This window comes from Aplysia californica, unplaced genomic scaffold, assembly GCF_000002075.1.
Source record: "Aplysia californica isolate F4 #8 unplaced genomic scaffold, AplCal3.0 scaffold00451, whole genome shotgun sequence".
Classification (NCBI taxonomy): domain Eukaryota; kingdom Metazoa; phylum Mollusca; class Gastropoda; order Aplysiida; family Aplysiidae; genus Aplysia; species Aplysia californica.
In genome coordinates, this window is record NW_004797721.1 from 500,083 (window position 1) to 514,206 (window position 14,124).

The 14,124-nt window shown below is 39.6% G+C and overlaps 1 protein-coding gene across 3 annotated transcripts in view; it reads right to left on the reverse strand.

Annotated features, from left to right (window-relative positions):
* The window catches only part of LOC101855040 (diphthine methyltransferase), a 34,469-nt gene extending 32,151 nt beyond the window's left edge, over window positions 1-2,318 (reverse strand). The window contains exon 1 of one of the 3 annotated variants that reach the window (XM_035971523.1): window positions 2,255-2,318. The gene's annotated coding sequence lies outside the window, so the exon portion shown is untranslated. Of the gene's footprint in view, window positions 1-1,493; window positions 1,516-1,906; window positions 2,207-2,254 lie in introns of those variants that run through there. The other 2 variants (XM_005105088.3, XM_013086283.2) reach the window with 2 other exon arrangements.
* Between the last annotated feature and the right edge of the window lie 11,806 nt (window positions 2,319-14,124).

A 14,124-nucleotide genomic window follows, 5' to 3' on the forward strand; every position in this document is an offset into this window, starting at 1 on the left:
TGTATGTGTGCGTGTGCTCTTGTGTTTATAGTGCTATTGCAAACGTATAATTAGGAAGCGTAAACAAGGCACTAAGCCGACTCGCGGATTTCCGAGTGCGTGGTTTCTGTGAAATAAAGGTAATTCAGATAGCTTTTTCTTTGCTCTTTCGCAATAACACACAAATGCTGTACACCTTAAAAAGGTTTAGCTTTTTTTCCTTACAAGAGCGTAATTTGTTTTTGTTTTTTTATATTTAGAGCTAGAGAATCACTGTGAAAAGCGAAGCCCCTCGCGGTCCAAATGCGAGGGCTGCCGGTTGAAAAATTGACACCCAGCATGCATTCGAATGCTTTTCACTTGAAGAAAGAGAGATGATTAAATAACGTCTTTTCATAGATAAACAACTTCTTTAGAGTTTTCAACGGGGCTTCCCATGGCATACTTTTGACCTTTGGCATTTATATATAGAAATCCTTTTAAAAAGCGTACAAGTTTTCAAAGATCATTATAAACTAAAATTAAGTAAAATATCGAATCAAAAAAGGTAGCAATAGAAAGAACAGTTCTTTTTCTATTAGAATTTAATAAAGTCATCGGCTTGGAATTATTTTGCATCTTGTCAATCCTTCCACGAAACTCAGAGGAGCACTCAGTACATTATAAAAGAGCCGACGCCCGCTCGGGTTTTTTTATCGAAATATTGACAGATTATCGTACTCGTACCTGAGGCAATAAAATACTGATTTCTAATGATCTCATACAATCTTGAAAAAAAAATTAGGCTCCATTTCTATGTTATACTGATTGTACTCTGTTAACACTTTGCCATCACATTTTGGGGAAAATCCAAAGAAATTGGGAGGTAAACATAGCCGATCGGCGAGATGAGGCGGAAATGTGTTAATGAGGATGTTTGGTGCACTTGGTACTCTTTTATTATATAATCTGTCAAACATGGGATTGCAGCCAGTTAGTGGATTTAGCAATATTCGAACCCGAATTAAAACAGCTGCCATTTTCTTTAAAATTGACTGAGAGGTAAAAGCATGGTACCAAAAATCACTGGTTCTCGAGACACAGGCCTTTTATACAGAACAGACAAATGTGACATACAACTACTTTGAAAATTTAGTTTCTGGTACCTAGAGGCTAGAGGCCTACAATGCTAACCCGTTGTTGCATTTGACGTGAAAACTCTATTCTCTTTAAAATTTTGTTTTGTCCATATATAAGCTTTTTTTCTGAATACAGTCGAACCTGCCCTGCTGACGGCCACCTGTACAAACGGCCACTTTCCATTCCCCCCCTTGCGTTTCTATATAATTTAACAGTGCAAAACCGGCATCTGTCCAACGCGGCAACGGCCACCATATTTTAACATGTTCACACAACCCGTATCACACCAAGTAATAACAACTGTCTTAAACAGCCACCTAGTGACTCCATTACGTTTTGTCATAAATTGTGCATTGGCCCCTGGCGCTGTGGGCGAGTTGTCATAATCCAATCACCTGTCGTTGTTAGGTAGTCCCTCCAACCGATCATGTTGCGTAGGCCTCTCCTACTGTTGACCAATTGGTAACAAATTTTCACTGCTGGTGAGGTAAGTGGGTGATCCCTCATAATCCACAAGCCCCCACCCAAAACTCATACACAAATCATAAGTGAGACGAGTGGTCACTGTTTACCCAGTCTGTAAAAAGTAACAAAGGACATCGACATGAACTTGTGACAGAAGCGTTGTTGTTCGTTGTCCAAGTGGTGGCGACCCATGTACGTGTTAGTTTAACCATAGCACTCATCCTTGTCAGACACATTTCGTTTCATTGTCACCACCCTTGCACAAAACCAGCAAAAAAAGAAAGAAAAAGAACCCCCCCAGGCGAAATACAACAACAACAACAACAATCATCATTGCGGCTACCTTCGCCTTCGGTTGGGACCTCAGAAAGGAATGGTTAGATCTAGATATTAGAATTTGTCCACCTTTCCTACTTCAGACAAGTTCAGAGAAGAGACCAATGTTGACGAAGGCACCGTCAAGATTTGAATCTCATGCAGTCCTGAATTTGCGCACAAAATAATATGCCAGTGTGAATGTTTACTTGTTTACATCATCATGTGTGATTGAATTAATATTGTTTTGTTTCTTCTTTAGAGCTACACACGTAACGTCCATAAAAATACAACTTTTACAATAACAGAGGTCCCTTCCCTTCTTCCGCTTTTAGTGTCGGTCGTGCTGCTGCTGTTAGGCCTCTGTTGGCCCTACCTTTGCTGCTGTTCCGAACGAAAGAAATGGCTGCCCGTGGTGTTGAGCGTGTACTCGCTAAATGTGAGGCTTGTATCATAGAAGGAAACTTTTACGAAGCACATCAGATGTTTAGAACAGTGTTCTTCAGGTTTGTTGGAGATACTTGTATCACGTTGGCTTTTTTTAGCACCACCCCCCCTCCTTCCCAGGCCCAAGCCAATGCCCAAGGCCCAAGCTTGGCAATCATTTGAATCATTGCCATTGGCATTGACTGATGACTTGATCTTGAGCTTGATGAATGAATAATTCATGAAATGATAGGAGATAGATCAGGTCCAGGCCTAGATTTAGATCTAGAATCTAGATCTAGATCTAGATTAGATCTATTGTTTCCCCTAGTTTCATGGCACTCATGTACATTACATGTCATAGTCATAGATCTAGATAAGATATTACATGTCAGTACAATTGCAGGTGATCTTATACTTTATTTAGCACGTTAAATTCTTCAATTGATTTTAGTATTGAGAAGTGGCTATCCTCACCCGGGGTGAGATTAAAAATACGATCGACCTCTCACCCCGGGTGAGACTTGCCACCGTAGGCTATTCTCACCCGGTGTGAAACAAGACCTGTTTTTCCTAATTTCGGAATACTTTCTATCGATGTGGATGATCAAATGGATAAAGGCAAAGAAAAGATTACGTTATAGCACAAAAGTAAGCTAATTTTATCGACTACAAAGATGCTATGGCTATTTCACTTTTCAAATCGAGCCGAACTACGTGGGTCGCCATTTTGTTTTGCCCGGAAGATCTACTCCTCCCCTTTTTCTCTTTAGATCTATCTCTTTCTGAATACTGTCTATCGGTGTGGATGATCAAATTGACCAAAACAAAGTTTTAAAATGATGTTAAAACACAAAAGTAAATTAATTTGGTCATCTACAAAGATGCTACGGCTATTTAACTTTTCAAATCGAGCAGAACTACACGGGTCGCCATTTTGTTTTGCCCGGAAGTTCTCGCGCTACTCCTCTCTCTCTCTCTCTTTCTCTCTCTCTCTCTCTCCACTGCCCTCAGACAAAATTGTACGCTTTTAGTAGGCTAACAGTAGTAATGGAACGTTTGTTCACGACACAGAATTCACAATTTTTCTGTTATCACAGTGTAGAATTCTGTGGTTTAAGGTGAACGCAAAATTGGTTGGCCTAATCTAGATCTAGACTATAACGGTGAACGCGCCCCGGGTGAGAATAGCCAAAAGACTCGCCTGCACTATTCTCACCCGGGGTGAGAATAGAGGTGGCCTTTTCCTCATTTCGGAATACTGATCAAATTGACCAAAATTTAACAAAGTTAAAAAATGATGTTAAAACACAAAAGTAAATTAATTTGGAATTTGGTCGTCTACAAAGATGCTACGGCTATTTAACTTTTTCGAATCGAGCCGAACTACGCGGGTCGCCATTTTGTTTTGCCCGGAAGTTCTCGTGCTACTCCTCTCTCTCTCTTTCTCTCTCTCTCAATCTCTGTCTCCCCCACAGCACGCTTTTAGGCTAACAGCTTAGTTAATGGAACGTTTGTTCACGGCACAGAATTCTACAATTCTGTGTTATCACAGTGTAGAATTCTGTGGTTCAGGGTGAACGCTACACTGGTTGGCCTAGGCTATAACGGTGAACGCACACCGGGTGAGAATAGCCGAAAGACTCGCCTGCGCTATTCTCACCCGGGATGAGAATAGAGGTGGCCTTGATTTTCTAGCTATCATAGGCTAGAGGTCCGCGCGCGCGTTGTGTGTGCATGTGTGTGGCGGGATAGATAGATCTATAGATAGACCTCTAGCCTACTACTACTATGATAGCTTAGATCTACTAATCTAGATAAAATCAATTTAAAAATTTAACGTGCTAAAGTATAAGATCACCCAATTACGGTCCCGTTTAGATGTACACTCGTTTTGACCCAACCAATGATTACTTCTGGTTTTAAACGATTACTTTTTGATGCGCATGCCGATAGGCCTATGGAGGGATAGCCAGCCAATTAAACCTAATTGTAAAACATCAAATTATGGTCAAATTCAGGGGGGCATGTCCCCCTGAAACCCCCCATGTTTTTGTTACGTGCCCTCCTCCTGACACCCCCTTTGCCTTGTATACAAGAACGTGAAATTTTACTGCCATTTTGTAGGCAAGATCTACTGATAAAACATCAATACCGAACACTTCAATCAGTATCGATATCCTGTAGTCTTTGCTTTGTGATTTAGTGCTAGATCTAACGGGACCGCAATTGTACAGGAGTGCCAGTTTCATTGCTATCATGCATATTATTCTTACTTTTGGAGGAGTTCCATAGAGGGCTGTGACCAGAGCTGTTAAAGTACTTTTAACTCATTCGCTACGTATTATTTTCAGGTTGTGGACGAATTTTTTTCGGGAGGGCGAATGAGATGATGACTAGTGGGCAGTTAAAAGGTCTTTGGGGCCACAAATTAAAATAAATATCAACATATTATATTATATACCAATATTTTCACTATGAATTGTAGAATACATCTGTAATGTTTATTTATGTATTTTTCAACTTTGGTTCCTGTAAGAGGCGATTATGCAACACAATTTTGATTGGATGCAGATAAAATTTGAAAATAAAAACTTTATAATCTTTGGTGAAACTCAAAAAAATATGCTTGCACCTTGTTGTCAAATGATACATCAAAATAACCATAAATGAATATAGAACTGGAAAATATTGAAAAGTTTGTAGTTATTTACATACATTCCATAATATTTGTACATTTGGATCATAACATCCGATATTGAAAAAAAAAAATTTTTATAATCTTGAAAAACGATCACAAACAGATTAAAACCCACTCGTATCTAATATGGAATTATTCAGAATTGCATTTGGAATAAACCTATACATGTCTTGAGTGGCACTTTTTGTGTAATTTCATCAAAAAGTAGTGATTTTGGGGAGAAAAAATATTTTGACAATTTAGATCTAGATCTAGACCTCGATCTGTCACTCAAAAATATTGATTTTTCAATAAAACAGTGCATTGGCAATATGAGTCTAATCGTATCAATATTATAAAAAAGAGTCTTTCACACTTCTTTAGTGGGCCAAAAAATGATAGATTTTGTTGTGTAAAATTACTAAAACGGGTGTCCGGGTTATAATTTTGGCATCGCGATACAAAGTCGAATAAACTACGAAATCGCGTTTCAAAACTGAATCTAAACTTCCGATTTTCAGTGGAAATGCTTGACTCGGAAGTCAACATTATATTATGACCTTTATTTTAACATGGATATGTGGATTGGAATAGAATCTAAGCTAAAATTGAAGATCGGTTCTCGAGCCGCAGGGGACGGCTCAGCGTACTGACGGCACATTAGCCGCGCCACCCCCCCACGGCTCGGCGTAGAGAATGAGTTAAAAAGGTACTTAAGTACAAATTTAAGTACAATCTAAAATGTGTACTTAAGTACAGTAAAAGTACTTTCCTGTAAAATGTACTTGAGTACAAGTACTTTTTAAAAAAGTACTTATGAGTACAATTTGAGTACTTTCTGCTAATATGCTAAAACACTTCAGTGCCAACACAAAACTTCTTATTAAATAACATATCCAGTATATTTGACAAATATTATGAATAAAACTTGTTTGAGCAGAGACAACGCGATCAAAATGTAAGTCAATCCAAGAGGTCGGAAAGTAGGAAAAGTATCCAAATTGGAAAATGTAGAGACGAGTTGCTCTTAAAAAACATAGAATTGATGAAAATGGCCAGCAAAGAAATGGAAAAGTGCCTTGAATTCTTCATTAACAAATCCTCAAGGAATCAAGGTGGCCTTAAGCATAAACAACAACAAAAAGTTAAAAAGAAATTTAGATAGCCTAAAAAATTGTTAGATATACACTGAAAACTCAGTTTCAGTTTCAATTGATTATAATAGTGGTAAGACAGATTTTGGTCACACTGTGCGGTCCACGACGCCCATGGCAAACCAAAGTACATGTAGTTTCCAAGAGTCTAGTAAGTGTAGTATAACCAAAGATTGTCTTCTACGGTAGTCTCCGCCTAAGATCCCAGAGCTCGGGAACAAGGGAAATACGGGATCTTAGCCGACGAAGCCAAGGAAGAATCAACAGTGACCCATGAACTGACGTGATCCCTGGGTGGGTTTATGACATTTGGCGAGCAAAGAGTGGTCAACCTTGATGACCAATCACAGTTGCGTGGTGGCATGAGGCATGCATAATATACACTCATTAGCCTATCGTGAGTCTCGAGATCTTTATCTATGTTTATCCAGTTGCCCCTCCCCTTTACCTGTCCAAATATTTTAGCCTTTCGTCTCTGATTGAGTCCCCCCGCCTTTGTCATTACGCACCATTACGCTATGACCAGACCAATTAAAATTCAGGCTGTCTCTCAAATTCGGGAATAAGGAAAAACTGCCTTCAATGGTCACAGTTCGATGTGATCCTGCCTGGAGCGAACTCGTAGGCCCTACCCACCCAGCCAGTGATGTAAGTTTAGTTGGCGAGCTCAGGTGCGAGTGCGATGGTTGGGGAAAAGAAAAGCATCGGTCAGTTCACACCTCGGTGTGATCCCGTCTGGAGCAAACATTGTACCTTTTCATGGAGTTTTACAACGCCTGTGATCACATTCACGAGAGAGGCTGATCTTTGACGCGACTGGCTGTTCTTTGTTCTCAAGTTTTAACTCTTGGTTGATCGGCTGTCCCCGCCTGAGCGTTTGTTCCCTAAATTAAGATCTGAAATGCCGGCACTTACCCTTTCATTAAGCTTCAAAAGTACTCAAAATGTACTTTAAAAATACTCAAAAGTACTTTTATAAAAAGTATCGGAGTACAGTAAAAGCAGTGATTCTCAAAATGTACCGGAGTACAGTACAAGTACCGGAGTACTTGTACTCCGTTACAACCAGCTCTGGCTGTGACAAGGTCCACTGAGCAATTTATAGGAGAGTTAGTTCAGTTATGGTTGGGTAGGGTTAAAAACATTTTTTTCAAATTCGAGTCCGAATTAAATTTTTATCTAGATCCTAGATCTATTTGGACTCTAGTCCGAATCAGCTTCTAAGTGAGTTATGTGAGTGTAAAGAGGTTACATAATATAACTGTTGTCGGGGGATTTTACTATGTAAAACCAGAATTTGGCTAGAACTAGAAATATGCCTACTAGAGTAGGTTGGGGCAACTTCGACCGCCTCAACCTTGTCTTTGCTTTTGAGAATCATTTGACCCCTGTGTCGTGGAATTATCAAAGCCCACTTTTATTCGTTGCACATTTGATTTTATCTAAAAATAAAATTTGGGCTTCCTTGGCTTCCTCTTGTTTTAGAGAAAGCTCCAGAAAACACCTATCCAAGTTCGGCGCTCCGTTGCCGCGTACTTTTCGCTCATTTCACCGGTCATTTACTTTCTTACTATACTATACACTTGTTTTCTTGCTTCAAAATACTAATCAGTTATTTATAACCAATCCTTGGTATCCTTTGGTTCCTTTAAATCCAAAACTAGAATTAGAAATGTTGATTATATATATAATATATAGATCTAATTTGAATTTACATGACTTGTTTAAAATGATGGGGTGAGATTTTGGGGGTTGATGCAACTTCGACTGGGCGAAACGGGGCAACTTCGACAGGGGGGTGGACCACTTTCGACCTACCAGCTTCATTTAAACAGAATCACCTGCAACAATCACATTTCATTTAATATAATTTCATTTAATATCTAGTTTTTTTATCTACTTTTTCATCATAAGTCGAAATTCCTTGACCGGTCAGATACAAACTAGCAGAAATTTAAACTTAGACTAATCCTAGATCTAGACTGCTCAACTATCGCATTTTCAGAGCTAAGTGTGTGTGTATGTGTGTGTGAGTGTGAGAGAGAAAGTGTGTGTGTGTGCACGTAAGCCTATGATGTGAGTGCGTGTCTTCGTGTGTGCGCCCGCTCAGAGAAAATGAGGGAGATTGGGGGGGGGGGGGGTAGGAAGAGAAGGGCAAAGGGAGAGAGAGATGAGCAATTGCCAAAACATGAGACTCTTGAGACTCAGTGGAGCAAAAAAAATTTCTTACCAATTTGTCTCCCTTTTCTGTCAGTTACAGATTGACATTTAGTGCTCATATTCCTAGAGTATCAGAGCAAGGAGATGTAGGGTTTTGGAGATATGGGTCTATTGGTTTGGCAACTACTGTATTTCTTGTATGTAACAGTGATGACAAAACAGATAAGCAGCAAGGCAAATTATGGACTTTAAATTCCATTTGTTTCATAAACAAAGACTTTGTACACTATGAACTCCATTCATAATGGTAATATGAATGACTAGCTTTGTAACAATGACGCAGTGTACAGAACATGTCATCATTGTTATGTACAAGAAAGGATACACATTGGACATTATCATTGACAACACATCACAATAGTGAAAGGCTGTACAAATACAGTTATCAAAACCTCAGTACCAGAAAAACACATGTGTAAAACAATTTTTAAACTAATATGAGGCAAAAGCACAAAATCAATGGAGCTGACTTGTACATAACAGTGATGACAAACATGACTTGTACATAACAATGATGACACAATGTACAGGAAAAGACAAAGTCATGCCTCCAGAGAGAAATGCACACTTTAAGAATTTAAAAAAAAACCAAGAGAGGTTTCTTTTGCTTTGAAACAGATATCAGGTCATATCAAAGACAGTGGACGATCACAACTACGTTGCTAATTATGACAAACAGTACTCGTACATAACAGTGATGACAAAACATACTGGGAAAAGGTAAAATTATGCCTACAAAGAACAAATTTGCTCTAAGGAAAACACAGATCAATAAAGTCGTATTTTACTTCTAAATGAATCTTGCATGTATAAAATATGTTTTGAAAACTTATTGATATTAGCAATGATGGCAAATATTACTTTACATAACAATGATGACACAATGTATTGGAAAAAGGCATATCATACCAAAAAAGAACAAATGTGTATTTTTGAGTTAGACTGATAAACAAGGACATGTTTGTTTATTTGTTTGAGTAAAGAGAGCACACATGACTTAAAAAATGTTTGCTCATAGGACAATGTAATTTCTTGTACGGCTGCATGACGACACCCCAAACGTCATCACTAAGCTCAAAAGCTAAATCTATAACCACAGAAATGATCCATCTCTCGAAGTTTGTTCACACATCACACTCTTGTTCCAGGAATCCAGTGTAAACACCGCAATTTCACTAAAATATTCAACAGAGTGCCTAAAAACACGCAAAACAGTCCAGTAAGTCACATTCAACGCAAGATTCTTGTGCGTCACCGGACGCTGAAGGCAATGACTACTTTCGTTTTTCTGTTTCCCCCATTGCTTCCGTTGTTCTGGGGAAGCGGGTAAGGGGAAGTCACTCAAGAAAACAATTATATCCAACACTGTTGATGACCCGTTCAAAACAAAAGTGAGCAAAATTCGGACTTCCGGCACATCGCAAGGTGACGACAATCACGGCGAATGTTAAACACCGACCGAAATCGTAGATCTAGGAATCCGATGTTCCTTTCGTGCATCGCGGCTTTTGAAGTATTGAATAAACGACGAAAAGCAAACAGATTTAACCAGCTGTGGTGATTCTACTGAAAAATAATGGTGTTTTCTGAAACACCTAGTCCGTGATGACACGGCTGACGCACAAGTGATCCGAATTGTTCGTTTATTTGCAAACAAATAAACCGATTTCTTGAACAAGTTAACCTTTTTCGATGACAAATAGCATAGGATCAAAGCACATGTAAAAAAAAAAAACCACCCAAAAATACTAAATATTGGACATTCTTGGAAGTTTGCATTGGTGTGCTCAAAATGACACTCCAGGAATCACTAAAAAAACGAACATTTTTGGCACGAAATTTACAAACTCAATTGAGGATTGTTAAGCTGACATGGGGTCTGAAACTGCTAATTGCTAATGCAAGTTCTACATCCTATATTTGACATGTGTATAAGTTTTGGAGGAATAAATACTAATGCATCACATTTTATGCACACTAATGTGAGATGTGTGTGTTTTTCCCCACGTTTTGGCAATGGCTCATATAGACAAAGAATTCAGCATTCTAGAGGAGTTGAGAGAGGGGGGGGGGGGGCGGGCACAATAAGTTGAATAAGAACCCAGTAGGCCTACTGTTAAATATATCTGCCCCCTGTCGAAGTTGCCCCCAGCCCCTGTCAGTCAGTATTCTTACTCTTTCAGCCGATGTCGAATTTGCACCTCCCCCTGTCGAAGTTGCCCCAAGTGAGGTTATGCCACAAAATCGTGATTGGTTGAAAATTCGGAGGCAAATTGAGTAAAAAACATAATAATCAAGAAGTAGAATGGCTGCTTGACTCAACGATACCAAGATAGTCTATGTTCTTTCATAAAGGCGGGAGAAGTATCGGTTACTTTTGCGGCACTACATAAACCTGTTGAAGTTGCCCCAACGTACCCTAGATCTAGGTCTGGATTAGATCTAGATCTAGATAGGTAGGACTGTGTAATTACAAAAGTGTCAAAAGTCAAAGTCAAAAGACTGCACTCTCATTAGATTTACCCGATGGCAGTGTCTAAGTACACACGGTAACCGACAACTCAGGGTCTTTCCACCACCACTACAGCATCATCATTACTTCCACCACCATTTTGTCTTTCCTCATGTTTAATTTGATTTTTACACCCCGGGGCAGTGACACTGACTATAGTGTCTTTAGGCCATTCCCAAAGGGGGGACATTTCTCATTGAAGCACAGTAGAATTGTGGGCCGATTCATCATGTCACGCCCATAACTGTGCCTGATCTGCAACAGGGAACTGCTGCTTTTTCTTTCCTAATCCTTACTTTTGTCATTTTCCTCTACTTCTTTTGTATGTTTGTTACTCTTGTGACCTGCTATTTCCGGGGTGCCTTGATAGTTGAAGCAGACCTTTTTGTGCTGTTGAAGCTAGAGAGAGGTGAGCAGAGTAAGTCTGATTCCCTGTTAGGACTTCTCTATTGACACACACCCCTTGGCGCTCATGTGACCTTATGCAGTTGCGAGCGCCGTAAAACCCTCTACTATAAAAAAAAATTTGATTTTGTTGTTGTGTGTTATGGTTTTTCTGTAATTTTTTAAAATCACATCGCACAAAACAAACAGCCGTGGCCTCTTCCCCACACCTCTTTCCCCAGCAAGCCTAGAGTGCGATATCGCTATGCACAATCTCATTGGTCGACATTAACTTTGCCCCCGGCAAGGTCAGCTCAACTTAGTTGTTCTGTTCATACTAATGATGCAGGGAGGGCCTGTTTAGATAGATCTAGATCTAGTAACTGGATATTAAAGCTCACATCACGACTGTTATCACTATATCAAAAAAATGTTTGTATATGCTGGAAATATTTAGGAACAAGGGTCGTAAGTTGGAACGGACGTAATGGGGTCCTAATAAGTCACTTCATAAAAAAAGGTTAGCAGTAAATCTAGATCTAGTAGTTAGCCCTCGTAGCGCTTCCAGGCGACTTGTAAGTGGCCTCACTCTCTCACTCCGCTGAGTGCACGAGGTGCCAACGGGCGGGCCAGCTCCCTAGCGCACGAGGCAACTATTGTTGATTTGGTGGAACACCTTTATTTTTGGAGCAAATAGCGTCACCTTTGCCTTTAGCCTTTGCTTTTTTTGGTTCTGTAATGGAAAGTTTTACTCTTGAATGGTTTAATCAATCAAAATCGAGGAAAAACTATTCCAAGGGTCAAGGCTCTGCATGCCATCGTGGGTTCTGTTAGGGAATAATTATAATGTTTACTGTGTTATAAACAAATTCAATACAGTCGAACCTGCCCTGACGGCCACCTCTATAAGACAGCCACCTGTACAAACAGCCACTTACCATTTTCCCCCTTGCGTTTTTTCTAAATAATTTAACTGTGTAAAACGAGCACCTGTCCAACGCGTCCGTGGCCACCATATTTTAAGGACAACCCCTATCACACCAAGCAATAACACCTGTCTTAGACGGCAACTTTAGTGACTCCATTACGTTTTGTCATCAATTGTGCATTCGCCCTTTGCGTTGTGAGCGAGCCGTCAAAATTCAATTACCTGTCGTTGTTGCCGGCCAGCGCTCCTTCTGCAAGCCTGGCACGGAGCTCTCTCAGCACTTCCGGTGTACGCTACGAGGGTTAACAGTTTAACTCTTTAACCATGTCTGGACGGTGGCAGCGTCCAGTTGTCGAGGTTCGTAACCATGGCTGGACGGTACCACTGTCCAATGCGAAGTTATTATTGTATTATGGTTCGGGCCGAATATAAAAAAGTACGAGCTAACAAGCCTTTAATCTGACCCGGAAGTCAAAGATAAATGAATTCTATGTCTAGGTAATGCTTTATTAATCTGTTTGTCATGGAACAAGCGGTTTTAAGAACGTAAAATGTCTGCTCGCATTTCCACAAACCCAGAGAGAATTATGCGGAAACGTCATTTTAAATTGCAGGATTAAAGAGTTACAGCTTAACTGTTAGTAGGGTTAGTTAAAAATCAAACTATTGCAGATGAGAGTGTCCAGTTGTGTGCTTTACAATTGACATGGATTTTTTTTGCCAAATTATTAAAAAATAATTTGTCATGGAAAGATCTTTAATTAATATATATCATATCTGCACTCTTTTTATCCGGGCTACGAGTAAACTCGGAACTGCTATACGGTCACGTCAACGAAGCTAGTTCTGCTTGTAATTACCAAAATATGCGAATACGGCGATGCCAGCTCTGTCTGAATAATTAAATTTTCCAATGAACAGCGGTTTCTTTGTTTTTGATAGGTGTAGAAGCTTGAATGATGTCTCGAAAGCGCACGTTCACGACCGACGAAGTACTTTTTGAAGTGGCGCTGGGTTGTGAGGGGGAATGATACTAATTTGATGAAAGTGACTCTGAAACAAGTGCCGTAAATTCCGTTGCGGATGATAAGCAACAGGACTTGGACTCATCTAATAGCGATTCAGATCATGGTGAAGGGGTCAGTACTGGATTTCGTTCTGTATTGATGGGTAGGGCTAGATCTATAAAATCCAATGGGAGGTCGTGGGCGCGGCAATCAGGGTCAACTTGGAGGGTGGAATGCACCTCAAAATCTACATTGTGCAATTGGTGTAATTCCTATCCACATACATTTACAAAGCCAACATTCAATTTCTAACATAACTGCCAAATTTCCTTAAAGCCTAAGAGTAAATGTAAGAAATATAGCACTTTGAAATATACACACTGAATTCCAACTCATACGGCGCAACAACCCTTGGACTGGTACAGAGTCGGTGGGGGTACAGCTAGGATAAAAAGAGTTTTAAGGGGAGGAGCGACCCTTGATTTTGCCGATTTTGGGTCAGGCTATGCACATTGAGATGTTTGCTGATTTTTAAAGATTAACCAGTTCTTTGTTTAAAAATAGCATGGAAACAATTGAGAAAGTCTTTTTTCTCCTCATCAATTGCCTTTAAAAACATGAGGGTGGGTTAATATAGCGAATTTTCACAATAATTGTCACTTTTCGCAAAATGTCTTTTTTTTTTGCAGTTTTTGCCATACTCTTCCTTAGTTTTCATCCTTTTTACATGAAACTTTCAGGAAACATAGATGGCAAGGCTGCCATCCATGTAACAGAGAGGTATTGGCAAGTTACACTTTTCCATTGGCAAGCGATTACTCAACCGAAATTTAGAAAAGGTTTATTACACTTTGGGAAAATTCTCTTTCTTTTTTCTTTTACACTTATTGAAAAAAACTCGCTGTTACACTGACAAAGTCTCGTTCAGGTATACT